Below are 25,449 nucleotides of genomic sequence, written 5' to 3' on the forward strand. Positions count from 1 at the left end.
ATTTCTTCAGCATCCACCATGTGTTAGGTTCTTCTCTAGAACCTTCCCCTGTACAAACATATGTAATCCTTACAACATGCCTATGAAATTAATACTACTTTTATGTCCATTTGACAAAGGAGGAAATGCAGGGCTAGCCCACATTAACACAGGTCCTAAGAGGCAAGAGGGGATTCCACACAGGGATTCACATGTTTCTCCACTGGGCCCCGCTGCGTTCCCAAGCCCCCACTGAGGCAGGTGCTCTGAAAGTCACAGCTGGCTGAAATCTGAATAGACCCACCCGGTCCCCAGGGGATAACATGCTAGAAAAAGAGTCCCCCAAGCTGTTACCCCAAATCCTGTGTTCATCATTTTCTGGTTTCCTCTTTGTACCTAGTGTTGCTGCATAGATTTATCTTCCTAATATGCACACACCCCTAGAATGACAGAGATGGAAAAGGAGGAGGGTGTGCAGTGACAAAATGAGTTGGCTTACTCAGAAAACAAGATTTATTTTTTCCTGAATGAGACACAGAAGTAGGACTAGAAGGGTCACGTGTATACTGACACGAGCCTCTCATCCTCATGACATCTGCTTTCTTCCACTTACACCTTACACAAGGTTCTAGTCACCCTCCTCATTCTTGTCGTGAGCAAAGAGAATCACTGAGTTAAATGTCTTTTTCCCCATCTGCAGGCGTGATTGGACCAATGACTACTTGGAGAAAAATACCTTCTTCTGTCCCTCAGGAACACTAGACTTGATATTATTTCAAGACACTGGTTGGAGACAACTCCATTCCCCCACCCCTTCCAAACTCCTTTTCAACCCCCATTTCTAAAACATAGCTGGCCATGACCACATAACCCCAAAGACCTTACAAATTATTTAAATCATCTTAAAATATAATGAGCATTAGTTCACGTAAGCTGAGAGAATATTTTATGTGCCCTGTACAGATTATTTTGTTGAGGTGCTGAATGCGCAGGGAGAAAGGTATCACGGAAGAGTGAGTTCTCCAACGTCTGTTTCAGACAGTTGTCAGCAAACAATAATTTCTGGGTACACTGAAAAATTACAAAGGCTCTTTCACATAAGCTACGTCTTGCAACATGAGAGCAGTTGCAACTCAAGGTAACTCTTGGTCATTTCTCCCACGTCTCAATCTGCCATATTTATTTTCCTAAAAACTCTGAATAGTCCATCAACAGGTACAGCCACGGGGAGATGCCTCTGAATTTGGTCCTCCTGCTGCAAACAAAATAGAAATAGAAATTTTTTTCTAATAGGTTAGAGATGCATCCATTCGATCATATTTTATAGTCAAAAGGTTTTATATAAAGAAAGAGATGTGATGATAGAACTTACCTTTCCCCCTTGAATACTAAGCTGGTACTTGTTATTTATCAAGGGGCTACAGATTGGCTGGGCTGGGTATGATATTTAATACGGATGGATGTGCATTTCAGGAGTTATCGATTTTATTATAGAACACCCTGGACATGGGAACTAAGATTACGTTTTGGAATTCAAATATCCCAGATTCCAGTTTGAGGGGGGAGGGTAGATGAAGGCAGGAAGAATCAGTATGGAAAGCTTATGAGGTGGACATGATAACGCAGAAGCATTGATTTGCGCATTATTCATTTGATGAGCCAGAGACTTGAAGGCAAAGAGCTGCGTTGGTTACACTTTCTATTTCCAAGATCGATACTCATTGTAGCATCGCTGTAATTTGGTTCCTTAACATAACATGTGGTCAACTATAGGGTTGGTGAACGTTGGGCTGTCCGTCCAGAAAATACCAAGACGTATTTCTCATCCGTGGAAAAATACATGTAAAATTTGAGCAATGTATCATGACAACACTTGCTCTATTTTTATTAAGTTTCTGTCTTCTACACTTTTCCCAAAGAGTCGGTGATAACAAATCATTGATTTGACTCCTTTCTTGCCATTCCTCACGGAGCCATTGCATAGCATACTAATTCTTTCGTGCCAATCGAATTCACTGATCTTTTATTTCAATTTTGAATCAAAAATGAATTTCATTGATCCAAATGTTGCGATCTACCATGTTCATTAAAAGCTGAGACCTTCTTGTTGACACTTGAAAAAAAGAAAAGTCTTACAACTTTGCGATGAAAGAATTTGGTATTTTAAAGTGTTTACTCAGTTGGTTGAGCATCCAACTCTTGATTTCAGCTTGGGTCAAGATCTTGGGGTTGTTAGATTGGGCCTCCATTGGGTTCCACATTGGATATGGAGCCTGCTTAGGATTCCCCCCATCTCTTAAAAAAAAAACCTTCAAATGATTGGAATGTCTGGGTGGCTCAGTGGTTGGGCGTCTGCCTTTGGCTTAGGGTGTGACCCTGGGGTCCTGGGATAGAGTCCTGCATGGGGCTCCCTGCAGGAAGCTTGCTTTTCCCTCTGTTTGTGTCGCTGCCTCTCTCTCTGTGTCTCTCATGAATAAATAAATTTTAAAAATCTTAAAAAAAAATAAAAAAACAAGTGAAAAAAACAAAAAGTGCTTTGCTTCTACTTCTTCACCATATAATAGGGATTCTTCACCATACAACCCCACTGTGTACTTATCAACATTTAAATATCAATTATGAAAAATACATTTCATATGCACAGTATGTAATTTATAAAGATTGCACATAGACATTTAAAAATCTGCATGAATCTTGGTGGCTCACAAAAGCTGATGGAGGGAATAGATCTCAAAGCAGAAAATAATAAATGCAGCTGATGACAATTCTCAGTCCAAGCAGAAAAACAAAAGTAGCAGCACTCTTTGGCTCATCCTAGTCTCCTGAAACACGGAGACAATACTTGTACAGAACCCAAATGTGATGCCTGACCTACAGCAGCCTCTGGCAAACACTGCCCCAGAGTCCCAGTTTTCTGGTTTTCTTGTAACAACATCTAGCAGCGGGGATGCACCTGCAGGCAACCAGAATTCCAGGTGCTCACAGTTTCATTGGTTGACCTCTTAACCTCTTCAATTTTTTAAAAAAAGTTTTGAAAGATGGCGCTTCTCCAAACATAAATCACGTCCAGCATTTGGGGCAAAAATCCAAATATGTAAAACTCACAGTGTCTCCTGTGGTTTTGGCTAGAAAGTGTAAAACTGGATAACCAGCAATCTTGCTCCTTCCCCTGATACTTAGCACAGAAGGCAATGAGCAGCTGTAGGAGTCATGGGCAGGAGATGCCAGGCATTTTCAAAATCATGTTTGATAAGAGAGTTTAAGGACTTACCTTGTTTCCGTCCCCATATATCTCTAAATGGACACTGGGTGATATCTGACAGTTGCGGAAATTTTCCAGGTGGCTCATTCTAGTCTGTCTCTTCCCTCCTTCTCCCCCTTTCATTTTAGAAAGGCTGGCATCACCCCCTGACACTCCTATGCTTGGACCGTTCATCTCCAGCTCCACCAACCATTTAGAAGCTACTTGCTGGGTCATGTTTAATCATGGTGTCTCCACGCTGTATTTTACCACGTGATGGTGGCTACAGGGAAAGCGAACCCAGACCAAGGCTGGCTGCACGATATGCAAAGCCTCCAATGATCACCAGCAAACATTCCCATTTCGTGACGATGGTCGTCTGGAGTAGTCTGTGTGTGATGCTCATGTGCTCCTGATTGTACCCCAAATGGCAGGTCTGACACAAAACTCAGGAGCATAGCATGGGGTAAAAGGAACTCCAACCATGGCTGGACCCATTCCCTGGAGGGAATTCAGAACTCAGTGTACCCACTTGTCACAATTCATGGAATTCCAAAGGCGCTTACCTGAAGTTAACTAGAGGACACGCCGGGTATTCATGGCTTTGATTCTTAAGGGTATGATAATATGCAAATAGAGGCTCCCCTAGAAACACATGGTTTAAAAAAGGGAAACGGTAACTTACTATTGGAGACAAGTTTATTTTAAGATATGCATATTTCAAATGAATTTAAATGTAAGTTGAAATTCCCTATAAATTTTATTAGTTGTAAAATATTAAATTACTGGAGAAACACTTATTGAGCATCTACTCTGTGCTGAGAACAAGCTATCCCTAGGGAAATATCCCATGATATTTCTTTTAATCTTTTTTTTAAAGGCTTCCTTTTTTGTAGCATAAGGTTTTTTAAAACTAACTTTTTGTATGAAAGTGCAAACTTACCAAAATGTTGCAAGACTACTCCAGACAGCATAAATTTCATCCAGATTTATCTAATGTTGTTTACTCCATTTGTTTTATTTTTGCTTTATTGATAGATAGAAGCAGATATAAATAAACAGATATAGATGATAGATAGATAGATAGATAGATAGATAGATAGATAGATAGATAGATAGATGATAGATAGATGATAGATAGATGAGAGATGATAGATGTAGATAGATAGATATGATGGGTAGATATGATGGATGGATAGAGAGACAGGTAGATGGATGTAGGGACAGATGGATGGATAGATATGATAGATATAGATATATAGATACAGATATAGATAAATACGTAGATGATAGATGTAGGAATAGATGGATATGATAGAGGGGTAGATAGATGGATGGATAAAGATATGATGGGTGGATAACTAGATGGATCGATATGATAGAGACAGATGCAGATATAGATAAATCGATAGATGATAGATATAGGAATACATGGATAGATATGATAGAGGGATGGATAGATGGATGGATAGATGTAGGGATAGATATGGCGGATGGATAGGTAGCTAGATGGATGTCAAGACAGATGAAAAGATAGATAGATAGATACATAGATAGAAGATAGATATGGTGGAGAGATAGATAGCAAGTAGAAATAGATAAATTCACAGATAGATGATTGATAGATATAAATAGATGATAGACAATTTTTATGGCCTGTTTAAAAGTAAGTATGCTGGCCTTTTACCCCTTTGTGTTTCACTATTTCCTAAAAAAAAAGACCATCCCTGTCTAACTACAGAACACTTCTCAACCTCAGTATATTTCACAATTAATATTATCTATCAAACCGTCTGAATTCCAGGTTTTTAATTCAGTCATATAATGTCTTTTCCACATTTTTTCCCCTCCAGTGGAGGGTCCAGCCTAGGATCTCGGGTCACATTGTCACATCAGCTTCACCCCTTTCATCTGGAAGAGTATCTCAACTCTGCTTGGGCTCTGGTAACACTGACATTTCAGTGACTACAGGACCCTTTGTAATAAACTGTCATTGTGAGTCTGCTGCTCCTCTGCCCTCTCTCAGCCCTCATTGTACGCGCCGAGCTGGAATATTTCCTAAGCGATGTGTCTTTTTCAGGGTATGTCCAAAGCCCCCCAGTGTATGATGTATGTCCATCTGTGGCTGGCGATGCTAATGGCAATGACCTGGCCAGGTAGTGTTCAATTTCTCCACAATAATCTCTGTATTTTTACCTTTACCACAAATAATTAATACATGTGGAAACACTCTCAGACCATCCAATTATCATACTACTCATGGAATCCCCTCCACCACAGATGGGACATTCATCGGGGATTCCTGCTCAAATTAATCTTGGCATTGATGACAGCAAAACGTTGGTTTTCCTAAGTCATCCTGCCTTCAGCACTGTCTCACATTTCACTGGAAACAACATCCCTCCTTTCTTCCACATTCACTTATCTTTTTATTATTGGTAGGGGACTCATGGATTCTTGATGATTTTTCATTCTCTAGTGTCCCAAGATATCTTTGTTTCCTAGTGATAAGCAATGATATGTGTATTTGGGATGTTTATTTTGCTGTTATGCCACGTACCATATATGGGAATGTGCATGTTGATCCTTTAAGACAATAATATATCCAGAAAATAATTTCATATTATTTTCATAATATTTTCATAGTATTTTCATATTATTTTATGGATAATTTTCATATTATCCATAAAGATTATCCTCATTTTCACAGCTGCATAGTACTCCACTTGTGCGCACCATGGTTAGTTCAACCACTTGCCCCTATCTGGGCATTTAAAGACCTTCTGGTATTTACCATGACCGACAGTGCCTGCCCAATAGGTCATATTATCAAGGTGTTAACATTTGCCAGTGAAACAGGAAAGGTATCCCCATGCTGTGTTAGCCTGTGTTTCTCACTGAAAGTGAAATTCAGCATCTTTTCACAGAAGGGTCATTCAAAGAAAAAAAATATTTTCCATGTGAGTCGTCAATTTGCGTCTTTGCCTAATTTTTAAAAATCTGTGCCTTTTCCCATTTTTTAAGCCTTTGGGTATTAGAGATAGTAGCCTGTAATATATTCCAAATATTTTCTCCTCATTTGTCTTTGTTTTTTAGTTTTATTTATGAAATTAGAGATAGTAGCCTGTAATATATTCCAAATATTTTCTCTTCATTTGTCTTTGTTTTTTAGTTTTATTTATGAAATTTTATACCACTTTTTTTTTTAATGTAGCCAAATGTTTCCATCTTTTCTTTTACAAATTTTGGTTTTATTACATCTAGATGTGACTCTTAGAAAGCTATTTCCTGGGCACCTGGGTGGCTCAGTGCATTAAGCATCTGCCTTCAGGTTGGATCATGATCTCAGGACCTTGGAATCAAGTCCTGCATTGGGCTCCCTGCTCAGCTCTGAGCTCTCTCAAGAAAAAAACCTATTATCTCCAACTGATTTGAGATCTAACTTTATCCTACACTAGATTTCTATGGCTCCTTGGGTCTGTTTCTCTTCTTTCCTGTCTCTATTTCATTACTTTTTCTTTCTTGGGCCAGTTCAACATAGTCTTTGTTATAAAGACTTTGCTGTATATTTTGTATATATTTGCTCTATATTTAAAACACACAGTGTGATTAAATTCTTCTAATAGACCTTACTTTTCAGTATAAAACATGCTTTTTTGAGGGGACAGCCCAGGTGGCTCAGTGGTTTAGTGCCACCTTCAGCCCAGGGTGTGATCCTGGAGACCTGGGATCGAGTCCCACATCAGGCTCCCTGCATGGAGCCTGCTTCTCTCCTCTGCCTGTGTCTCTGCCTCTCTCTCCCTCTGTATCTCTCATGAATAAATAAATAAAATCTTTAAAAAACAAACAAACAAAAACATGCTTTTTTTTACGAAAACAGTCAGAAGTTGGTGGGACCTCTCCAATCCCATACTACTGTTGATTTTGAATGCTTTTTAAAAAAATCTGTCAGAGATGCCAGGCTATCCAAAGAGTCCACTGATAATCTCTTGAGTCCATTTTTGCGTGTGTGTGCACCAATAGGAACACTACAGACACACATGTCCTGTATTTGCAATGCAAAAATGAACAGGGCTATCTTGATTTTTCATTACTGGTGACACAAGCTGTTAAATTATCTCCTCTGTAATTGAACATAATGAACATTAGGGCTTTAGATTGAAATGCTCCAGTATCATCTTTTATAAACAAATGCAGACCCAATGGACAATTATAAGGCTTCCAGATATTGTATCTCCGTCTCAAACAAAGGTAATTTAATGTTCAGTTAATCTCAGGAGGAGGGACAAGCTGCCTCACATAATATCCTCTTACCAATTTATATGTATTGTTGTATCAAGTAATAACTTGATCTGAACTGTAAAAATGAAGTGCATTTTTAGCCAGACAGCATCTCCAAGTAGCCCATATGTCTAGGCCAGATACTTCATAAGAATTTTTAAATGTGTAAGGGATTTTTAGAGCATGTTTCTCACTATAAAATATGGTCTCTTAAAAGCCCTCATCAGTTATTACCATAGCTATAATTGACAACGAATTGTCAGTAAATCATTTTGAAAATTCCCTTGCAGTTAGGAAGTTTTAGTTTTTACTGTTAATTGTACTAACCAATGCCTCAAAAAAGCTTTCTGATAAATTTTATGTGGACCATGATTAGGAATGGATAAATGCAGTAAAATCCTGACTCATGGACTGTCATGATTCAATCATCCCCCCAAGATATTTTCTTTATGATTTGTGGTTCAAAAAAAAATCACACTGTAAGAAAGCAAACACATTTTGTCCTATTTCCTAGGCTTCTCAGATTGAAACTGAATTTTATTCTGAAAATATCACGAAAATCAAGTGAATATAAATAATTAATAATTGTCAGTGCATATGAAATTGCCACAACATATCTTTATTTTATAAATATACCTTAATTTTTTAAAATGGTAGTGTATTTGATCTAGACATATCATTTTAAAATGTAGTTGTGACATGTAGTCTAATCAGGAAAAATACATTTATAAAAACAAGTTAATCTTCTTAAGCCTATGTCTCATAAAATTGGAAAATCATTTATATGGTATCATAAGTCAATAAGACTATAAAAGAGACCACATTTTCAATTATGTATCTTTTTAGATAAAATCTGGCTAATGAAGCTATTAGATCATAAATTATCATAAGTCAACAGATTTAAAGATAGATCAAAACCAAGTATCTTATGGTACGAGTCTAATATAGACAATTTGGCTTCTTATTTTCATTTTTTTTTAATTTTTATTTATTTATGATAGTCACAGAGAGAGAGAGAGAGGCAGAGACACAGGCAGAGGGAGAAGCAGGCTCCATGCACCGGGAGCCCGATGTGGGATTCGATCCCAGGTCTCCAGGATCGCGCCCTGGGCCAAAGGTAGGTGCCAAACTGCTGCGCCACCCAGGGATCCCCTTATTTTCATTGTTTTTATATTTTTTTATTTTTTTAGCTTCTTATTTTTAGTTGTATTGTATCCTATACCCATTTCATATCTTTTTCAACTCCCTTATTCTGTCCTTTGGACTGCCATACAGAAAGTTCTGGATTGGAATTGAGCAATGGGCTTCTGGTTCTGAATCAGTCTCTAATTACCCTGGAATTGCCAATGCTTGGTTTTCTCACCTATAAAGAAAGATGTGGGTTGGTCAACATCCAAAAGAGCAGACTGGAGTTTTCATTAGCTAGAAAAGAGCTACATGATAGTCTTTGATAAGAAGGAATGAAGGCATATCTAGAAACAATATTGATCATGTAGTCTGCACAGAAGCTGCAAAATAATCTAGAGGCATGTGTCCCAAATACCTGCTCCGGATGTCCCTCAAATGTCAAGCTCTTTGCATAGAAATGGTCTTTTTTTTTTTTTTTTTTTTTAATTTTTTTATTTATTTATGATAGTCACAGAGAGAGAGAGAGAGGCAGAGACAAAGGCAGAGGGAGAAGCAGGCTCCATGCACTGGGAGCCCGACGTGGGATTCGATCCCGGGTCTCCAGGATCGCGCCCTGGGCCAAAGGCAGGCGCCAAACCGCTGCGCCACCCAGGGATCCCTCTTTGCATAGAAATGAAGTTTACCTTGTACGTGTGGTCTATGCCTCGGGTTCCTACTCTGTTCCACCGATCTATTTGTCTTGATGCCAATATTACACTGTCTTGGTTACTACAGCATGAAAATATCTCTAATATAGATAGTATGAGACCTCCAAATTTGTTTCTCTTTTTTCCAAACTTTTTTCCCCCTTTGTCTATTCTACATGTGAATTTTAGAGTAGATTTACCAATTTTAACAAAAGAAGCCTGCTGAGATTTTGACTGGGATTGAATTGGGTAGAACTGAGATGTTGAAACCTACATAGTTTTCCAACCCTTTCCACTTATTTTGATCTTCAAATTCTCTCCGCAGTGGTTTCCAGTTTTCAGTGTATTGGTCTTGCACATTCTATGTCAGAGTTATCCCCAAATATTTCATACTTTAATGTTCTTGTTATTGATGTTGCTTTGGCAATTTTAGGTTTTGAATGTTCATTGCTGGTATATAGAAATATTATTTCTTTTTGTATATTGATCTTTTATTTTGCAACCCTGCTAAATACACTTAATAGTTCTGGTAGTTGTTTTGTATATTCCATTGGGTTTCCTACATGGATGATCATGCCATATTCAAATGCAGTTCTAATTCTCCTTTTCTAAATCTGGAATTTTGGTTTTTTTTCTCTTCATTGCATTGGCCAGAATCTATGGTACAATGTTGAAAAAAGTTGTGCAAATAGACATGTTTGTTTTGTTCTTATTTTAGGTGGAAGAGTTTGTTATTAAGAATGCTATTAGTTGTAGGGTTTGTGTAGATGCATTTTATCAAATGGATAATTTCTTATTTTGGAGAATATTGTTTTTTTATTTATTTTTTTTTTTTGAGAATATGGTTTTGAAACCAGGAATACACATTGAATTTCAACAAATTGTTTTCTGCAAATATGGAGATAATTAGGGTTTTTTCTTTTTTTAATTGGTTCATAGGACATTGAGTTTGGGTGTTAAGACAACCTTATGTATTTGGAATGATCCCCCTTTGGCCATGACACAGTACCCTTTTAATGAATTTTTTTAATGAATTTTTTATATACTTTGATAAACATGCATTTAGAATGTTTGACTGTTAATGAAAAACAATCTTCCATAGTTTTTGGGTTTTGTGCTCTTTCTCCATTTTTATGCAACAGTATATCCACCATCCCTCCCCACCAGCATATACTGTTGATGGCATGCATTTTAGTTTTATGGATATAATAAATCCCACAGAAATTCATGTCATTTTTATTTATGCCATCATTTTAAAGATAGTTAATTAAAAAATCATACAGGTTTCTGAAGGAACTTCTCTACACTCTTGTGTTAATCCAGATATCCATCCAATATTCTTTTCCTTCTGGCTAAAGGAATTTTTTGGACGTTTTCTTGTAAGTGGGTTCTCCAGTGTGGGGCCTGAACTCATGACTCTGAGAACAAGACCTGAAATGAAATCAAGAGTTAGATGCTTAAATGACTGAGCCACTCAAGCACCCCTGGACATTTATTATGGTGCAGGTGTGCTGGTCATGAATTCTTCAGGGTTTTATATGTCTGAAAATATATTTTCTTCACCTATATCTACTTTAAATATATTTTTGCTGGGTATAGAAGTCTAAGTGACTTTTTTTAGTACCTTAAATGTGTTTCTTCCCCATCTTTCTTAAATTGGTACTGACAAAAAAAAATTCTAAACTTACTGTTTGCTGATCTATACAAAACATTTTTTTCATCTAGATATTTCTTTAGATTTTGTCTTTATCACTGGTTTTGAGCAATTAGATTCCAATTATATGGGCCTTGGTAAATTTTTTTCTTGTACTTCTTGCACTTGGAGTTTGTTGAAATTCTTGGATCTATAGTCTTACAGTTCTTTTTAAGTTTTGGGAATTTCTAGCCAATAATCAAATTTTTTTCTGACTTCTTTTTTTCCTCCTTTGAGTGTTCTAACCACCCACTTATTAGGATACTTGGTGTTGTATTACAGTTCACTTATTTTCATTTTGTATTCCCTTTTTATCTATATATTTCATTTTTGGGTAGTTTCTGTTGCTATGCTCCAAAAACTCTGATATTTCAATGTAGAAAGTTGTGAATTTTACCACTTTGGAGTTGGGTATTTTTATTCCTATAAAAATTCATAGGCTTTCCTGAGGTGCCTGGCTGGCTCAGTCAATTGGGCCTTTTGCCTTTGGCTCAGGTTGTGACCTTGGGGTCCTGGTATCAAGACCCACATTGGGTCTGCTTTTTGCTCTCCTCCTGCCACTCCTCCTCTCCCTTTTGCTCTCTCTCAATTAAATAAATAAAACCTTTTTTAAAAAATTCAAAGGGTTTCTTTTTTGGGATTTAGTTATTTGGAAGGAGATTTATCTCTTCTAGTCTTGTTTATCAGGTTTGGTAGCAAGACCTGAACAGTGCTCAGGCTGCAGAGAATGATTTCCCCCTTACTAAGGTAGAAACTTCCTCAGTACTTTATGTAATGTTTTAAATACATGAGATTTTTTTTTTCCTTCTGGGTGGCAGAATCAGGCACTGTTTACACTCCTCTGTAAACACTGAGCAGTGTTCTAATTCTTTGGATGGTTGGGTCCCATCCTTAGGTAATATGTATGCACTGTATTTGTTACATAAATGCATTGATTAGTAATTTGCTAATTACTCAAGGAAGGCACTCTGCCGTTCTTTTGGGTTCTCTATGCAGCTGTTTTTTCTGCAAACTCTGTCCTGAAAATTCTAACAGCCTTGTTCCTTCCACTCTGAGATCCATCACCTCAAACCAGGAGTCTTCTGGTTCTTCTTAGGTTCCCCTTCTTGCACCACTACCTAGAATCTCTCTCGGTGCAGCAGATGTTCATTTCTTACCTATCTTTCTGGAATAAATGTCATCCACTGATATCCAATGTCTTGAAAACCCTTGTTTTACATATTGTTTTGTTTTGGTTTGTTTTCTTCTGTCAAGAGGGTGATTTCCTATTTGTTACTCCTTCTTAATCAGATGTACAAGTCTTAGGTCAACTTCCTACATCCAAAGTCAGGTGATTTCTTCTTATGAGAAAATCTGTAATACGTGCTTATGAGCGACATTGAGAGCATTTTTTTTTTTATACCAGTAATTTAGTTGCCTGGCTACTTTCCCAAATGCAAAGGTATATATCTGCTATCGTCTTCAGCCCAAGTGAAACAAGTTCACACTGACTTTTCGGTAATGGAGAAGCAATGCAGCTCGGTGGTTAAAAGGCTACATTTTAGAGCCAGAATCGATCAGTTTGTATCATGGCTGCAAAATTCACCTGCTCTGTTCCACTGGGGAAGTTACCAAAACTTTCCATGCCTCCATTTTCTTATGCATAATGTAAGGATGACAATAATGCTGCCTTTATGGGACTGTGGTAAGAACCAAATGAGCTAATATTTGTAAGACACTTGGAATGGTGGTTGGCACAGAAGCACCATATGTGGTTGTTAAAACAAAACAACAACAACAAAAAGTAAATGGTAACTCCAAAAAGGAATTATAAATGTTGCAGTGAAATAATGGGAAAGTACTATCTGTGATTTCAGGAACCATTATGTAGACAAATAGCTCTCTCATTCCAGTTGTAATGGTTTTATCAATAAATTATGCTTAAATCTTTTATAGCACTATATCACATCAGTATTTTTTTAAATGGGTCATCCTGACAAGATTGAAATTAAATCATTAATCTTATTTTTAATTCAGAATTCTAATGATACTTGCTACTAAATACATAAAGTAATTATCAGCCCTGCAGCTACTAACAAAAAAAAAAAAAGGTTTTTTTCTTTTCTTTTTTAGAGGAAATGGATAAACATGTGTTTAAAAGGGAAATGTTAAATGATGTGATGGAAGAATTAGGTTAGCGCCCAGAAACTCAAATTTGAGTGGATTCAAGAGAGCATCTTAGGAGTCTCTCTTTGAAATTGGATCTACGTCACATGTTTTTTTTTTTTTTTTTCCCCCAGGAAGGTAAGACAGAGTGACTAGTTTCCCCAACTGTGATGGCACAATCCAAATGTGGGAAGAGGTAGGGGTTGCCTTTTGATTACCCAATCATTTTTCGTCTTGAACCCTTTCTCATATGAAGCTTCACCACATCCTTTGCTTCTTTATAATCCTCGCTCAATGTTTATAATACAACATCATCCTAATTCAGAAGGCATATGGATTTAGGGGAAACATTAGTTTTTTTGCCTTAGATCAGATGATCAGAACTGGGCACATGAGTTAGGAAAGCATAGTCCTATGATAGGACACGTATTTGCACATTTCATGTTGTTTGCTTTCTGCAAGGCCGCTTGACTTGGAGCCAGGAACCCAATTCTGGGCTGAATTAAGTTCTGATTCGCCTGTCTCAAGACCCTGGTCATTAAATGCGACATGAGTTAAGTCAGGGAGGGAGGAAGGCAGGTATGCCTTTGGAAGTGTTTCCCTTGGCTTTGTGGATGTACATATTCCAGAAATCCCTTTCCTATGTGTTTCCCTCATCCCGTATGAGTCTGCAGAGGGATTAGGAGGGTAGGAGCCATCATTTTGCAGACCATGCGTGTCACCTCTGACTTACTGACTCACCTCATTGGTGTGAAGCCACGCTGTGTGTCTCACTGTCCCAGGCTCCTCCTCCAGCCTCTGCAGTGCACAGGCTTGTGATGCATGTGCAGCTCCACGATGAGGAGCCCTGGGTTCTGCAGGATGCTTTGCCACAAGGTTAGAAGCAACAGTAATGCACACAAGTGTCTGTGCGTCTTCCCTCATGCTTGTGACCTGCAGCCTGCCGGGATCTCTTCCCCTTCACATCGCTTGTCCCTCCATGACCACCTGCTCTGTGGTCTTCAAGCTCTGGCTTCAGGCACGAGGATGGCAGCCTGAGCAAGTGTGCCTGGACCACTTCCACAGCTGTGTAAGGTCAAATATCTGTAACAAATACAAACACGTCCCCCAGGGATTGTGCTTCCATGATAGCACCCAGGGTGATTTGCAGGATCTGGGGGAAAAGGTAAGCAGGCGGCGCAGCAAACGCATAAATACCATGAATACGTGTGAGGCCCGAGCACTGACGATAAACACCTTCCTTGCAATGTGTGGGAACTGGGCCTTCTGTGAACCACAGAAATCAAATAAAGGTGTTTTATCAGCGTGGATCTTTTTCCTTCCAGGATTTGTGGAGACAAATGATCACCAGTGACGTATCAGCTGGGATGCTCTAGCTCAATGATGAACATAAGGAAAAATGCTTTTCAGTATCTGCGGAATGTTGTTTTGTTTTTACATCCTAGGTCATTTTTTTTAGGTACGAGATAGTGAAGAATAGGACTTTTCTTCCCACTTCTTTTGAAAGTAGGCATAACACGAATGCAACCATGGCGTTTGCATGTTTTTTAAGAGATAGAGATTAGTGAGAACGAATCCCTTTAAAGATTTCTCTCTTTCTGAACCCCTGAAAAGAGATAAAAAATAAATAGCAGTGCCAGTTTTTCGATCAAGTGGCCGAGAGTAGAAGGCACCACATTGCCCTCACGGGAGTCCACATTGCCCACAGGGAGCCGCACCCGGCTGGGATTCAGAAAGGCAGATCCCTTGCTTTCTGGTTGTTCCAAAGTTGCTCACCCCTCCCTGACTCGCTAGCCATGCCTCTTACCTCCAAACACAGGTGGAGGGTTTGATATGCACCACACTCGCCTGACGAGCGGCACAGCTACTAGGATGTGTACAAATGGGATTCCCAAACTGTCCAGGTTTCAGGAAATAGTTTCCCTTGAAGCGGTGGTTCTCGAATCCTAATGGACGCACGAGTCACCCCGGACACGTGTCCAGGTGTAGATTCTGTGCCCGGCATGCATTTGGTCCTGAAATGCCTCATCTCCTGCAAGCTCCCGGGATATGAGAACTCGACTGGTCCAAGAATGACACCTCCCAGAGCAAGGCCTTGATGACCACACATTAAAGGCCATAAAGAATGAAAGATCCATAAATTCCTCAGCTACGTGTCTTTTGAAGCGAGGGGCACATGGTGACTAAATTATAAAGACCTTAGCATCTACACGATGTATTTATCTGCTCATGTGAGGTGTCACCGCCTTTATGAATGTTTTTTAATTTTTCTCACCGACTTTGCAATAAAGGATACATGATGAATCGCCTGGATGGTTGCTTTTCTTTCTTTCTTTCTTTCTTTTTTTTTTTTTTTTTTACTTCTTCCAATTACTGACTTAGATGTGCATTGCACGGCTTTATTTGTAATTGATGGTAAAATGTGTACCTGTATTCTCCAATGAAGGAGCCAATTTATCTACCTATCACATAAGGAATATTCAAGACGAGGTGATAAAAGGAATGGTCACAAAACGTGCTTGATTTCAAGACACTCTTTGGTTATGCCCTGACACTCCGAAGTGAAATGGAAATTTAGCAATAATCTTATGAATTCAAAGCCCAGACCACGTGGCGTCCTGAATTACATAGTAAGGCTATTTTGACACGGAACAAATTAACAGCTGAAGCCTAAAAAGCTCCCAACAGATTGGCCGTAGAAAAGCAAAGGGGAAGAAAAGTAATGTGTTTACAAAAGACAGGAGACAAAACAAATTCAAAACCAAGGCTGACATTTAGAAATAAGATAACAGATTAAGAATAAAAAAAAATGTATCAAGTCCAGGCTGCTTCCATAATCTGTTGGTTTACATTTAAAAATAAAACCCTCATGAATTCCCCAAATGGTTTTATGTAGATGGACGTTCACCTTTTTTTTTTTCCTTTGAAAATATAATAATGCTGATGGGAGGCCTGTGTTCTCTCTAATACTTTGGAAGCAGCTTGTAGTAGCCACGAGACTGACAAAAATGATTTTTTTTTTTTTAAAGGGAGACAGTATTCAAATCTATAGTCATTGAATTGAGGATGTTATTAATTGATTCTCCTTTATTCTTCATTAACAGAAAGAGTAAATCATCTGAGATGTGTAAATATAAGTATATACATATATATTTTTTTTTTCTTTTTTAAGGACAAACAGAGAAAAGACTCCAGGATGACATCCATTTTTAGGATGTGGGTGTGAGGGTAAGACTTGAGGATTGTAGACGTGGTGGGAATTGTCGCTTTCCTGGGATGACCTCACCCAAACCACGGGTGAGTTTGAGGCTGTATCCTTCAATTGTAATGTCCTGCTTAATACCCCAGGTCCCTTCTATAATGGTTTCTACTCAAGAAGTCTGGGATGGGACCTGAGACTTCACGTTTTTGTTTTGTTTTTTTTTTTAAGCAAGTTTCCGGGACATGTCACGTTGCCGGTCTAGAGACCACAGTCTGAGAACCGCTGCTTTAGATCCTAACCTCTCCCGACTCATTGCTTCCAATTTCCTATCCTCTGTGCAGGAATTAATTCCCAGTTGGAAGGTCTCAGTTTTTCTCGTCTTGTGCCATTGCTCTTGTGCGCATTGCTTTACAAATGTGTGTTCCTGAATTTAGAAAATTCATTCAGAAAGTCGTATTTGCTTTAGAAATACATGGAGTTGAGCCTACCTGTCAAAGAAAGAGCATGTGGAAAAATTCCCAGAGGTTCTTGTCACCATTTAAGAAAGACAATAGTGAAGATTTGGTTACGTGTTAAAGGGACTCGATGTTGCCTCTTCTCACATTCCCACTTTTGGTATGAAAGTGTTTCATGTTTAATAAAGCCGTCTGGTGTGACTCCAGGCCTCGGCAAGAACAATTTCTACACCTGTTGGCCCCAGAGAATCCTAATCAGGGCTTATATCCAAGAAATTGCCCACCGGAGCATCATTGTTCAGGAAAAGCCCGATGCCATTCATCTGGGGCTGTGGAAATGGCTTGTCCTTATCAAGACAGATTTGCTAGAGTTTTGCTCTTTTACAGCAATGGGACGTTTCCCAGATGGGGACAGGAATAGTTCATCAGGGAAGGAAACTCTCCTAGTCTCCTATTGCTCCCGTATCCAGTTGCCGTGAAACTACTTGGATGGAAACAACACGAATTTTGTCATCTTTCTGGAGGTTTGTTGTCATTTCTGGAGGTCAAGATTCCACCGTGGGGTCTCCCTGGGCTAAAACCAAGATATTGGTAGGATCAGATATTCTGGGGTATTCAAGCCCCTATGTTTCCCAGCAGATTCTAGGCGGTTTTGACAGACTTGAAAATAGCCCGTGGATTTGTTTGTGCCACTTTATCTCATCCGCTCACGTTTTGCCTGCTTTTCCACCTCGTAAATGGTGCTCCATAAATCCATTAAGGAGCAAATTGGCAAAATTAGAGGCCGCTTCTCACTTTTCACTTTATTGGATTTCTTTCTGGTTGGGATGCTGCTGAGAAACAACAGCACAGAATTCTCTTCACTCCTATTTTCAATCTTTCTCTAAAAGTTCTCACCATGATAATCCGAGAAAACGGGAAAATGCGACACAGATGCACAAATAGTGAGCCTTTGAGATTTAGCTTATTTGACGTTCCTCAGATATAATCATGGTTAGTTAACACGTTCCCGTAGAACCTTCCAATTACTCCTGGGGAAACATGCTTTCGGGTATATATGCATTATTAATCACCAACTGTGCTTTTTAACTGTTTTCTTCACTTAATACCTTCCAAGTTTCCTTCTTGTCAGTTTAGATCTCTGTCGCTATTAGAATGGGTTCAGGATATCCTGTTATATGTCTGTGCACCTGTATATACTGAGTACGTAGGCCCTCTTCCATGACTCTCAAGGAGTTCTCGACATACTATTTTAACTCCATAAAATATCTTCATATTTTTAGGAAAAAAAAAAAAGTTGTCTCCTTTATGTCTCAAAACTCACTTGCAAAACCTACCGGGTTTGTCCGAAAGAACTTTCAAGCATTTCTTCAAGTTAATACTTGGATATTCTGAATGAATTTGCATTAACGTGTTTGCAGTGGAATTTATCTTTACGATTTAAGTCTTTCTGGACCAGCATGCTCTGTGTCTATTTAGTCAGTGCTTTCTATTAAATCACATCTATTTTGTTTTTAATGTCCTTCCACTGAGTTTAAGAAATCTATCTTTCTTGGGGCGCCTGGGTGGCTCAGCTGTTGAGCGTCTGCCTTTGGCTCAGGTCGTGACCCTGGGGTCCCAGGATCAAGTCTCACATCAGGATCCCCGCAGGGAGCCTGCTTCTCCCTCTGCCTGTGTCTCTGCCTCTCTCTCTGTGTCTCTCATGAATAAATAAATAAAATCTTAAAAAAAAAAGATATCTTTCTTCCTATAGGTATAGACTTTCTCATTGATTTTATTCCTCTCTTTCTTGATGTTTGTCACTATTGTGCAAACAACACTGCAGCATTATGCTTCCTACCTGGTTATGGTTTAAACCTGAAAGCCATATTGACTTTCTGTTTCAATCCGGTCAACAGTAACCATTTTTTAAAACGCTTACTGTTGCCTCCCTGGGTTTCATAATGAAGTTGCATAATTTTGGATATTATTTGGATTTTAAGCTGGCCCTTGTGGTCTGCTATCAGGCCATCTTCAGATATCAACGATTTGCTTCCTCCTATCAAATGTGTCCCATTATCTTTTTTGATGGAAAACTATAAAGAAAACTGGGGTGAGAATTCTTATCATCGCCTGGATTGAGGTTAAGGGAAAATGTCTAGGGCTTCACCGTTAGCATGACTCGACTTTTGCAGTAATGATTTTTTTAATCGTGGGAGGAAATGTCTTTCTCTTGCTGTTTTAGTAACAATGTTTAGTAGGTGTGGATATTGAATTTTATCAAATTCACTAATGTTTTCTAATTTATGGAGAAAACTGCTTACTCTTTCTTTGGTGTCCACTGACACAATGAGTTATATCCTTGGATGTCATGTTGACCTGCCTTGCGTTCCTGAAAGGAACCTTATTTGTTAATGACATACTGCTCTGCTATTGTCCTAATTTCTTTGTTCTTGGAAAATAATAAATGCACAGGAATCTTGTGCTTCGTCAGAACTTAAAACAACTCATTGCACTTATGGCATCATCCTCTGGCAACTTTCTCAAAAATTTTTGGAACCGTTGGTCTAAGATTTTTACCTCTTTTTGAGCCTGTTTTGACAATTTATGTTTTTTCAAGAATAGTGCATCCTCATTTCTAAGTTATAGATATGATAATATATATTATATATATGTCAAGGTATATTCACATTACATCCATATCATCTATTTTACATATGCATAAAACATGGATATGAAACAATAAAGAATAGGATTTTCTTCATATTCTATATACAAATATATATCTTTCAAAGGTATTAATTTCTCTATATTTGATTATGTATAATTTTTCACTCATTTTGGATCTCTGTAAGATTTTTAAATGCTGTTCATGGCTATACACTTGACATTACATTTTGTTTTGTGGAAAATCCTATCTAGCGTGATTTTATAAAAATACACTTTCCTCTAATCCATTCAATTCCACTATTATTTAGATTACTTCATTTGCATTTGTTCCGGTCTGTCTTTAAAGTTCTTAAATGAAGGCTAAGTTGCCTGTCTTCATTTATTTTTAGCAATGCATTAGTTTAAGGCTATGCTATTTCCCTGGAGCCCAACATGGCCAGCATGCTCTAAGCTGAAGATAAACTTCTCACACTGTTGACTTTTGATCTGGTGATGCAATTTTAATATTAATATTTAATGTTTAATGTTCCCTTCAGCCTCACCTCCTCCTTATCCTCCACATTTCTGCCAGAAACCTTAACCACGTTCTAATCATCATGGCTCATACACTAAAATTCTCCATGACGTGCAAAACATCCTTTCAATTTTGTAGGATCGTGTCCTCTGTCCTTTCCGATCTGACGTGTCCTACTGGTTGACCTTGGAGCCCTCCACCTTCTGCATGAATCCTACCATCAAGACTATAGGAAACAAATTTGATTCTTTGGAAATCACAAAACCACAAAATTTCCGGCCCACCTTTCCACACTGTGCTTTCATTCCTTCTCTTCCTTTCTGATCATTTCCATTCCCTTCCCTTCCCTCCCGTCAATGTCACCCCGATGCCTAACACAGAGAAGATGACGATCCATTTTCGCTGAGTGATCAAAAGCGTATGATTGCCTACCTCACGCCATCACGTTTCATGGTTTTCTTCCTCTTTTGACACAATTTCAGACCCACTCATGTCTCACATATTCGTCCCTCAAGGTACAGATAATGAGTAGATAATCCAAATCTCATGATCACACCATTCCACAGCCTTTTTACCTCAGTAATAATTTAACTCCCCCCCCCCCCAGGGCAGGGCTAATCTTTGCGAATTTTGTCAGAGCGGTAGGCATAAAATATCAGAACCAAACTCGTGTTTGAGGCTTCCAAGTCCCCACATCACAAGGAGGCAAAGCTCAGCCCTGCAGGTACTAGTGTGAAGACGTCATGAAGGTGCACACAGAGGCCTGAAGTCCATGCCCCTGAAACAAACCCAGTATTTTCTCCATTTCCCAATATCTGATTGCCTCACACTTCCCATTACACACCTTTGCTCTGTCATTGATTCCTGCTCCCCTGAACATGAGCTGCCAGCAGTCCACGGCTGCTGGGTTGGCTACACCATGGCCCCACTGTATGAGGCAAACCAGAAAAACCCTGTCAGGGGGAAAAACAAGGCAGCACTCACACCTTCCAACCAAGAAAGAAATGATCAATATATGCTAACAGGCAGTTTTAAGAAACACAGTTTAAGGCAAAACCAACACCCTTACTTCTCGCCAGTTGGGGTAGAAATTGGAACCATTTTGGAGAAAAGCCTTCCAGCTAATTGCTTTAGAAACTCTCTCTAGGTGTTCATAGCATGGACTGGTCATCATGTTTGTGAGCAGCATGGCCCATCTCCTGGAAACCAGTGATGTCACAAACATGCCTCTTGTGATGTCATCGAGAGCTGGGACTTAGCTTAGTTGACTGGTGAGAGGTGGGTGTGAGCCACAGTGCTGTCTAACCCAGAGGGAGGTCAGGAAGGTGCCAGCTTCCCTGCTCTAGGGTATGTTCTAAAGAAATGATCATTATGGGATCCCACAAGCATACTCCACTCCTCCACCCATTGCCAGTGGAAGAGATTTGTGGAGGCACAGAAAACTCCGTGTATGGATGGAGGAGGGGTCTAAGATTTGATGGTCTAGCCTGGATGCTCATCAAAAATGCCCATATTGAGCTCCAAGAAAGATCTTCACGTCGAATGAGACCACCCTTCATGCATCCTTCTCAGTGCAGAAATGGACAGATGTGGATGAAGAAACAGGAAAACATTCTTCACCTCCAGGAAACAGACTCCTCCTCTCCTTCACGAAGCCCATCTCCACACGGAAATGTATGGTACATTATTAACTCAGAGGCATACTTCACTCATGTCCTCATTCCATATTACACAGCTCCTAACATCCCTTTTCTGTTGTAGGCAGGACCCCACGTGGGGTCCCACGTTACGGCCACTCCTCATGTTTTCCTAGGTCCCTCTCGCCTATGATGGTCTTCCCAGACTTCCCTTGTTTTCAATGAGCTGGACGGGTTTGGAAAAAGAGTGCTCGGGTCTTCTGTAGAATGTCCCTCGGTCGGGGTTTGTGTGATGCTTTTTTCACGCGTAGACTGGGTTATAGGGTTTTAGAAGAAAGACAGAGGCAAAGGGTCATTTTGGTCACATCCTAGCAAGGGTACATTCTGTTAACGTGATGGCATAGCTGGTGTGGACCTTGATTGCCCAACAGGGGTGGTATTTGTTGGGATTTTCCACTGGAAAGTTACCTTTTTGTTGTTTACTGGTATATTTTATACGTACAGAAACGTGCAAAGCAGGAAATGCAAATTACCTATAATTATACCATCATTTCCTATGAGGTATATATCCTTTTAATTATTTATGTAACTATACACCTGTGCCTATATATAGCTATATTTATATCTACCCAATCATTTTAACTTGTTTGTTAATTTATATATTGCACTCTTGGCCCTTGTCGTTACCTATCCTGGAACACCATCTTTAAATAACTGCATTGAACTTCAGCTCCTTTTTATTTGATCCACTCTCCACTTGGGGCCTTAAGCTCCTGCCATCTCTTCACTGTTAATAAACAGAACTTGGAAGAACCTACAATTAAATTTTTGCATACGCCGATGATTCTTCACTGACACTGTATTTCTAGGAATGGAATTGATCGTCAAAGGATGTTCATTTGTTTTCTTTGCTATATATTGACGTATTTCCTCCCGGAAAGTTTGTAACGCATCAGAAACCCTTGGGAGCCAACCAATACCGAATGTTAATATATATGCTATGCACATACTCACATGCTCTTGGTTCTATTTTGTTGGCACACATGTGATGACAAATGTTTACAATGCACATTGTGTGAACAGTTTCAGGTAAGCGTGAGCCCATTGGCTACCACTGATGCTTCTTACGATTACAGTACAGGTTTCCCAGAGGGCTGCTACATTCTGTGCCCGATGTAAGAATTGGCTCTGGGCACATGGCTGAGTGGCAGGAAGATGTTCTGTTGTTATTCCAGAGGCATAAGCAAGTGCATTTAGGCGCATGGTATTGCAACTCATATTTAAAGGACCGTCAGGGTGTTTGCAGGGCCGTGATTTACCTTTCCATTAATAAACACATGTCCTTATGTTCAGCCAACATGCCAAGTAGCTTTGAAAAATGCTTCCTTGACCAAAGTCCGGAAGTTCTTCCATCATACATGAATAGCAATTCATTTTCAAGCCCTTTTTTATTGACCTGGCAGATAGTTTTTGCTTCGTAGCTCACTGTAACTCATGAAATCCCCACCACCACCACCCCCGCAGTACAAAGAAAATTCTCAAAAACTCTTCTCTCTCTCTTTAGTACCTTAGAATTCGTTCCTTTAATCTACATATCTTGAAAATGAGCGCACGGGGCAATATGCTGAAATCCGGCTAACCCAGACTAGAGATGATTGCCATCTCTTTAAATATTTTTAAATTGCTTTAATTGCGGAATGCTGATTTCCAAGTGTTGAGAAAATAGAATGCCATCCTGGAAATTGGAGCGTTTTTACCTGAAATATGTATTTAGAAAAGTTTTGAATTTGCATCACACATCAATTAACTCACCTCAGTTAAGCACCTGAATAGCAAAAATAAATTAACATTAATTAGTGCCAACAGCCCATAATCATATTCTTAAATATAGCTTTTATTTTCCATCTCAATGTCATGGGACATTTGAATGCTCTTCAGTTCCTGAGCTTTAATTATTATTTTTTTTTAACCAAATCAAGCTTTCCTGGTTTTTGCCCTCTGCCGGAAACTACAGGTGGTGATAAAAATGACAATCAGTTCTGCAAACTTCTTGCCAATTGGAGGTAAAAGCTCTGGAACGTGGATGAGGAAACAGTGTTTAGTACAAGCATCACCCTTAACCTCTGTATGCATCTACATAAGCTGATAGATGTCTTTGAAACACAGATTTCTCATCCCTCAAAAGAATATGCATTTTTACCAAGTCTCAAAATTGAGAGATTGTAGAAGTTCTTGCAAACTTAAAAAGCGCTTTACAGTTGCCAGAGAACATTATTGTTTGTAAACTGAAGCTGATGATTCCTTAAGCTTCTCAGCACAATTTAAAAACACATTTCTCTTAATATATTTTCGATCATTTCTAAGATACTTTAGTACGTATCACTGCGTCATACTTAAAATTTGTATTTGAATGTCATGGGACCAGTCTTATGTCTGGTTTTTGTGTATGTATATGTGTGTGTGTATTTTGGAGGAAGCATTAAAATTGAATTGGAATTTTGGTGAATATTACATTCTACCAAAAGTATTTGGGAATCCATCCTTTACTATTAACACAAGTGTAAGACCACTCATTATGTAGCACATGTCACATGGCTATATATTTTTTAGAGTGAGTGGAAGTATGTGGGTCAGACTTTGAACACAGATCATTAAATCAGTTGTGGTACTTTTCCTGCATAGACAGAAAACTGAGAAAAATGCCCGGAGGACATCTGCAAAACACCAAGAGTTAGCATCTTACTTAATGGTTAAGGTTGGATGCCTTCCCCGAAGATCAGGAGCATGACAAGGACAAAGATTACTGCTCTTACCACTTCTATTCCATATTGTTGTAGAAATTCTAGGCAAGATAGGGAAGAAAATACAAAGTCATGCAGATAGAAAAAAAATTTGGTAGTCAGTTCATTTTATTTTATTTTAAGATTTTATTTATTAATGAGAGACACAGAGAGAGAGAGAGAGAGGCAGAGATCCAGGGAGAGGGAGAAGCAGGCTCCATGCAGGGAGCCTGACATGGGACTCGATCCTGGGTCTCCGGGATCACGCCCTGGGCCAAAGGCAGGCGCCAAACCGCTGAGCCACCCAGGGATACCCAGTAGTCAGTTCATTTTATAAATTCAACAATTTTTTAAAAGGTATGCAGATAGGAAAAGAAGGCAATTTTTATTTGCAGATGTCATGATCTCACATATGGAAAATTCTAAGGATACAAGCTCAGTATATTAAAAAAAATCAATTGGGCAGCCAGGGTGGCTCAGCGGTTTACCGCCGCCTTCAGCCTAGGGCGTGATCCTGGAGACCCAGGATCGAGTCCCATGTCAGGCTCCCTGCATGGAGCCTGCTTTCTCCCTCTGCCTGTGTCCGTGCCTCTCTCTCTCTCTGTCTCTCATGAATAAATAAATAAAATCTTTAAAGAAAAAATCAATTGAATTTCTATATGCTTGCAGCAAATAATCCAAAAATAAAAAAAAGAAAACAATTCCATTTATAAAAGCCTTGAAAACAACAAAATGCTTAGGAATAAATCCTATGAAAGAAGTACAACCTATACTCTGAAAACTAGAACATGTTGTGCAAAGTACAAAGACATCCTATGTCCATGATTTGGAACACTTCATCTTTGCTCAGGTTAATATTCACCAAAGCGGTCTACAGATTCACTGCAAATTCGTCAAAACCCTCATGGCTCATGATTCCAGAAATGGAAAAGACTCTAAAATTCACACGCTATTGCAAAGGATGGTGATATACGAAGCATTCCTGAAAAACAAATTGGAGGACTCACATTTCCATGCATGGGTGGATATATAAACACAGGCGGTCCATCCCTAGAATGG

At 39.0% G+C, this 25,449-nt stretch overlaps 1 long non-coding RNA gene across 2 annotated transcripts; it reads right to left on the reverse strand.

Moving 5' to 3' along the window:
• Nucleotides 1–908: 908 nt before the first annotated feature.
• Nucleotides 909–21,174, reverse strand: LOC140627988 (uncharacterized). Of its 2 annotated transcripts, XR_012026450.1 has the most exons (4): nucleotides 21,043–21,171; nucleotides 10,597–10,746; nucleotides 3,787–3,865; nucleotides 909–1,234 (listed from the first exon to the last, which is right to left on the reverse strand). It is a non-coding gene; the product is annotated as an uncharacterized lncRNA (long non-coding RNA). The 2 variants fall into 2 exon arrangements; XR_012026451.1 differs by lacking the exon at nucleotides 10,597–10,746 and having other exon boundaries at nucleotides 21,043–21,174.
• Nucleotides 21,175–25,449: the final 4,275 nt, after the last annotated feature.

Source organism: Canis lupus, chromosome X, assembly GCF_048164855.1.
Source record: "Canis lupus baileyi chromosome X, mCanLup2.hap1, whole genome shotgun sequence".
Taxonomy (NCBI): domain Eukaryota; kingdom Metazoa; phylum Chordata; class Mammalia; order Carnivora; family Canidae; genus Canis; species Canis lupus.